The following is a 6509-nucleotide window of genomic DNA, read 5'->3' on the forward strand; positions in this document are numbered from 1 at the left end:
GGATTCTAAGCCCTAACCCTAAAAATAATCAAACATCCTATAAAAATAATCAAACTTAAATCTAACATTGCTAAAAAAACCCTAAAAATGTTTAAAAAATAAAATAAAATAAAAACCCAAAGAAATATCAATTTGATTACCAAATATTCAACAAAACTCGGGTGGTGGTGGCATACCAAACTCAAAATCCAAAAGGTACTTATCAATAGAGAAATCAAAATCAAGGATGACACCAGAAAAGCTACATGCTGGCGGCGGCAATGGCAAAATTAATAATTTGAAATTGCAACGGCAATAGTGGCAAGTTAAAACCAACATTGGCCATGGGCTGGAACTGATTACCAAGAGGAAACATTGAAGTTGTTGGTGTCAAAGGCAGTGAGCAAGCTGATTTAGCTTTGCTTAATCGGCAAGCCTCGTGACTTGGAGAAGAAATAAAGCAGAAACTTTCTTTTCTTTAAAGAACAGAAATTGAAAGCAAAAATAGAGAGTATATGAATGAAAAACAAGCTGAATTTTTCATTAACAAAGTATTGGCAAGTTGCCATTACGTATATCAAACATGAGTTAAGCTTATAAGTCAAAATAAAACCTAAACACTTACCTAACACCACTTAATACATTGAAAATTGCTAGACTAGCTTGCACTAGTTGCTTTGCTGAATTTTCAGTCAATCAACATCCAAAATTACATCAAAAGATTTACCAACTAAGTTCTAAAAGAACTAAGTTGCAAACTATAAACTCAAACCAACAAAATAAGTTGAATTTGGACAACATTCACAAGTTCCAGTTACTGCCTTCATGTGCTACTTCTTTGCTCCATGTGACCTGCATGGCCACGGTTGCTGCTGCACATGAAGCATGGAAACTAACTTCAACACTCCTCCTTAGTTTCCATGCTTGTAACACCTAGCTGCTTCCTTAATTTATAAATCTTGACACATTAAGTGCCTTTGTAAAAATATCTGCGATTTGCTTCTCTGAATTGCAATGAACCAGCTCTATCTCATGAGCTTGCTCCATTTCCCTTATCACATGTAGCTTGATATTAAAATGCTTTGTTCTACCATGGAAAACAGGATTCTTTGCAATTGCAACAGCAGACTTGTTATCACAATAAATCTCTATTGCTCCTTCTTGATGTTAGTTCAAATCAACTAGGATTTTTCTAAGCCATATGGCTTGATTTACAGTTTCTGTAGTAGCAACATATTCAGCTTCTGCTGTTGATTGTGCCACAAGATTTTGCTTCCTCGAACCCCAACAAAACATGCTTGAGCCAAGACTAAAAGCATATCCAGAAGTGCTTTTCATGTCATCACACGAACTAGCCCAGTCACTATCAGTATAGCCTATTAACTTCAAGCTTTCAGCTTTGTTGAATAATACACCATGGCCAAGGGTGCCTTTGATGTACCTTAGCACTCTCTTTGCTGCTTGTAAATGCTGCTCATTGCAACAATTCATAAACCTCGATAACAAACTAATAGCAAACATGATATCAGGCCTGGTTGCTATCAAATACAATAAGCTACCAATAAGACTTTTGTACATAGATTCACAGACTGGCTTACAATTTCTTGGCTCGATAGTTTCATGCCAACAGCCATAGGTGTGCTAGTTGGCTTACATTTCTGCATAGAGAACTTGTTTAAAATCTTCATGGCAAAGGATTTTTTACTAAAAAATATTCATTTTCTGATTTGCATCACCTCCATTCCAAGGAAGTAGTTCATTCTGCCTAAGTCAGGCATTTTAAACATCTCCATCATTTTAGTTTTGAAATCGATCAACATAATCTTGTCTCCTCTTGTCACCAAGAGATCATCAACATAAAGGGACAAAATGAGTTGTGTTTCAACTTCATTCTTCTTGACATATAGTGTTGGTTCACTAACACTCTCAAATCTCAAACTGACCAAATAGTTGTCAATTCGAGCATACCAGGCTCTAGGAGCTTGCTTCAAGCTATATAAGGCCTTTTTGAGTCTGTATACCATTTGTTCCTTGCCAGATTCAACAAATCCTTGAGGCTGGTCAATATAAATTTCTTCTTCCAGTAAGCCATTAAGAAATGCAGACTTCACATCTAACTGATGAATGGTCAACTACTTTTGTGTAGCCAAAGCAACTAACATTCTGACTGTATCAAGCCTAGATACTGGTGTAAAAGTCTCAATGTAGTCTAGACCATATCTTTGGCTAAATCCCTTGACAACTAGTCTGGCTTTCAATTTTTTTAGACTCCCATCAGCATTTTGTTTGACTCGATAGACCCATTTTACACCAATAGTCTTCTTGTTAGTAGGCCTTTCAACCAGCTCCCATGTTTGATTATTCTGAATCATGTTGATTTCATCAACCATGCCTTGCTTCCATCCTTCATCAGCCTTTGCTTCTTCAAAACTGCTTGGTTCTACTGTGGCAACATGTGCTCTCTCATAAATTTCATTCAAGAGCCTTGTGCCCCTGACAGGCACATCATCAATGTCCATTTCAGGACCAAACTGGTCAGGTTCTGTCTGATCAGCCATCAGCTCTTCAGAAATAGCTTCTGGCTCATTTCTTTCCCTATTCCAGCAACCTTTTTCATCAAAGACCACATCTCTGCTCACTTAGATTTTATTTGTTGAAGGATCCAAGATCCTGTAACCTTTCTTGACTGAGCTGTAGCCTACCAGAATACCAGGTTGGGCCCTTTTTGACAGCTTGTCTCTTTTCACAGTTGGTATTTGTGCATAACATAGGCAACCAAAGACTTTTATATAAGCCAATGATGGTTTAAATCTAAACCAGGCCTCAAATGGAGTCTTATGGTCTAATGTCTTGGTTGGTAGCCTGTTCTGAATGTAAACAGCAGTGTTAACTGCTTTAGCCCACATGGTCTTGGGCAATTGTTTCTCAAACAGAAGGCACCTTGCCATATCCAATAGACTTTTGTTTTTCCTTTCACTAACCCCATTTTGCTGAGGTGTATAAACATTGGTTAGCTGATGTTTACACCTGCATCATTACAAATAGCTTGAAACTGAGCTGAGGTATACTCAGCCCCATTGTCTGATCTTATAGACTTCAACTTGCATCCTGTTTCTATTTTAGCTGCTGATTTAAACTTCAAAAAAGCTTGAGCTACCTTAGATTTATATTTCAAGAAGAAAATCCAGCAATATCTGGTACAATCATAAATGAAAAGAATGAAGTACCTGTTCTCATTGAGTGAATTTGTCTTCATTGGGCCACACACATCAGTATGTACGAGCTGTAATCTCTCTGAAGCTCTCCAGGATTTATTGGTAGGAAATGGCAATCTGGCCTGTTTTCCAAGTTGACAAACCTCACAAATCTCATCCTTTTCAACAGAGTTGGTGAAGTTTTCAACTAGATCTTCTCTGACCATTTGAATAATTGATCTGAAGTTAGCATGCCCAAGCCTTTGGTGTCAAAGCTTGGAATTTTCAGTCGAGGCAGTACAGGCTGAATGTTGTGAGTCACTTGGCCAATTAAATTCAAAACAATTATCAGTCATAGTGACTGTCATGAAGCTTGATCCATTTGGATCAGCAATTTGGCATTCCTTCCCTTTGAACACCACTGAGTAGCCTTTCTCGAGCAATTGAGCAATGCTGAGAAGATTTCTATCAATTTCTAGCACTAGGAGCACATTTGGAATGACTTTACCACCTGTAAGAGTGCATATTAACACATCCCCTTTTCATTCAGCCTTTATAAACTGACCATTTCCAACCTTCACTTTGGTCTTGCAGCTTCTGTCTAAGGTTTTGAAAATGGTTACATCTGGTGACATGTGGTTAGTGCAACCATTGTCCAATAGCCAACCTTTTGAGCCCTTCTTCTGAGTAGCTGAGCATGACACAGTAAAGACCTGCTCTTCATGGTCACTATTGTCTTCAGCCACTCGAGCTTCTACATTTTTCTGTTGTGATTGAATCTGCCTAGGTCTGCCCTTGTTTTTGCAGGCCCTTTCAACATGCCCTCTCTTCTTGCAATGTTGACATAATGCATCTAGTCTAAACCAGCATTTTTCTTCCGAATGACCAGGCCTTTTGTAGTGCCTGCAAGGTTAGTCTCCTCTCCTTGCAGCATCAGGCTTAGGTCTGTTTTTCCAAACCTTTTTGCCTTTGTAGGCATTGGTGCTCGAGGCCTCTCTGGCCTTGGCTTGAAAAGCACATTCTTGGTGCTCTTCGACCCTGCTAGCTCTCCTTTGCTCCTGAGCATAGAAGGAGTTGATTAGCTCACTTAGAGAGATGTTAGCTAGGTCTCTTGAATCCTCTAAAGAGGATATTTTTGCCTCATACCTCTCAGGTAAGGTAGAGAGGACTTTCTCAACTATCCTTGCTTCATTGAACTGCTCACCAAGGAGCCTTATGCTATTGACCATTACCATGATCCTATCTGCATACTGCTTTACTGTTTCTTCTTTCTTCATCTTCAAGTTTTCAAAATCTCTTATCAAATTCAACAGCTGCAGCTGCCTTGTCCTCTCTGTGCCTTGGAACTCTTCTTTAAGCTTGTCCCAAGCTTGCTTTGGTGTCTCACAAGCCATAATTCTGGTGAAGATGACATCTGACACACAGTTTTGAATACAGGACATGGCTTTGTGCCTTTTAGTCCTCTCATCAGCATGTTGTCTGATTTGAGCCACTGTGGGATTGGCTCTAAGTGGTGCTGGCTCAACATCGGTGTTTACAACTTCCCACAGATCAAAGGCCTACAGTTAAGTCTTCATCTTGACCACCCATATGTGAAAGCCCTCTCCATTGAAAACTGGTGGGGCTATTGGAGAAAAGCCTGAAGAAGCCATTCGAGTTGTGTTTCAAATGCAATAGATTCACTAAGACAAAGGCTCTAGATACCAATTATTCGTGTCAAAGGCAGTGAGCAAGCTGATTTAGCTTTGCTTAATCGGCAAGCCTTGTGACTTGGAGAAGAAACAAAGCAGAAACTTTCTTTTCTTTAAAGAACAAAAATTGAAAGCAAAAATAGAGAGTATATGAATGAAAAACAAGCTGAATTTTTCATTAACAAAGTATTGGCAAGTTGCCATTACATATATCAAACATGAGTTAAGCTTATAAGTCAAAATACTAAAACACTTACCTAACACCACTTAATACATAGAAAATTGCTAGACTAGCTTGCACTAGTTGCTTTGCTGAATTTTCAGTCAATCAACATCTGAAATTACATCAAAAGATTTACCAACTAAGTTCTAAAAGAACTAAGTTGCAAACTATAAACTCAAACCAACAAAATAAGTTGAATTTGGACAGCATTCACAAGTTCCAGTTGCTGCCTTCACGTGCTGCTTCTTTGCTCCATGTGACCTGCATGGCCACGATTGCTGCTGCACGTGAAGCATGGAAACTAACTTCAACAGAAGTCATTGGAGCAGCAGCAGCAGCAGCATTTGTTACAAAATCACCAAAATTTGGAACCTGTTGCTAGAAACCTCCTCCAAGTGTTGGATTATTATCAAACATATAATAATTACTGTTTTCACCGAAAAGAGGAATTGGATTGTCTTGTTCAGGTATCCAATTAGTGTCTTGTTCAAAATTCATGTTAAATGGTTCAACGTCAAGTTGTTCATATTGATGATAAGCAGGTGGTGCAACCATATTAATGGGTTCACTAACAGCAGCAGCCATTTTGTTAGGTACAATTGCAGCTATATCAGCTTCAACTTTCTCTTGCCATTCAAGACCGTTCCCTTCTTGTGGGGTTCTATGTTTTTGCTTTTCTTCCCTTGAGTTTTTATATAATTTACACAAGACCCAATTATCGAGCTGAAAGAAAACAAAAACAATTCGAAAATAAGTACTAAATTCGAATTTACAATAAAAAAATTTCACATATTTGAAAGATGGTACCTTCATGTCTTCCTTGCCATGTCTTACTCTAACAGGAGCATGGCTTGATACATATTCATGCATAATCCAATTTGTTTTAGACCCACTCGGTGGTTTCCCTTCGTGAAAGACTAAAGTCTTTTTAGATCCGATCTTCTTTCCTTTAAGAAGGACCACCTTATCGGCTCCGGCTGCTTTCCAGTATCCGTTACCGGCTTTCCTCGCCGGCCTTGATCCATTTTGTGTATTTCCGTTCTCGTGGCGTAAAATAATACCATTCTTTTTCGACTTCATTCGACGATACCTTATTGTTCATGGCTATTTAATCAAAACGAAAATAAAATAACCAATAAAAGAAAACTAAAGAGAAAACTAATATTTTACAAATTCAGAAAAAATAAAGAAAAAAGAATCAAAACCTGTAAGAGTTTCAGGATCATGACTGTAGAAATTAACCTCTCTTATTTTATTGGGCGGCAATGGAAGACCCGAAATTTTTCGTCTTAAGTAATAATCCGTAAGCTCCTGGTCGGTTGGTTTGAATCTATAACCAGCCGGGAGCTTTCTGAAATATTCTTCATCTTCTTCTTCTCTCAGCCTCTTCAACATTGAATTCTCCATAATTTGATTACCTGA

The 6509-nt window shown here is 38.4% G+C and overlaps 1 pseudogene; it reads right to left on the reverse strand.

Moving 5' to 3' along the window:
- Positions 1-147: 147 nt before the first annotated feature.
- LOC105775699 (NAC domain-containing protein 2-like) lies at positions 148-6509 on the reverse strand (annotated as a pseudogene).

Source organism: Gossypium raimondii, chromosome 10 (assembly GCF_025698545.1).
Source record: "Gossypium raimondii isolate GPD5lz chromosome 10, ASM2569854v1, whole genome shotgun sequence".
NCBI lineage: Eukaryota > Viridiplantae > Streptophyta > Magnoliopsida > Malvales > Malvaceae > Gossypium > Gossypium raimondii.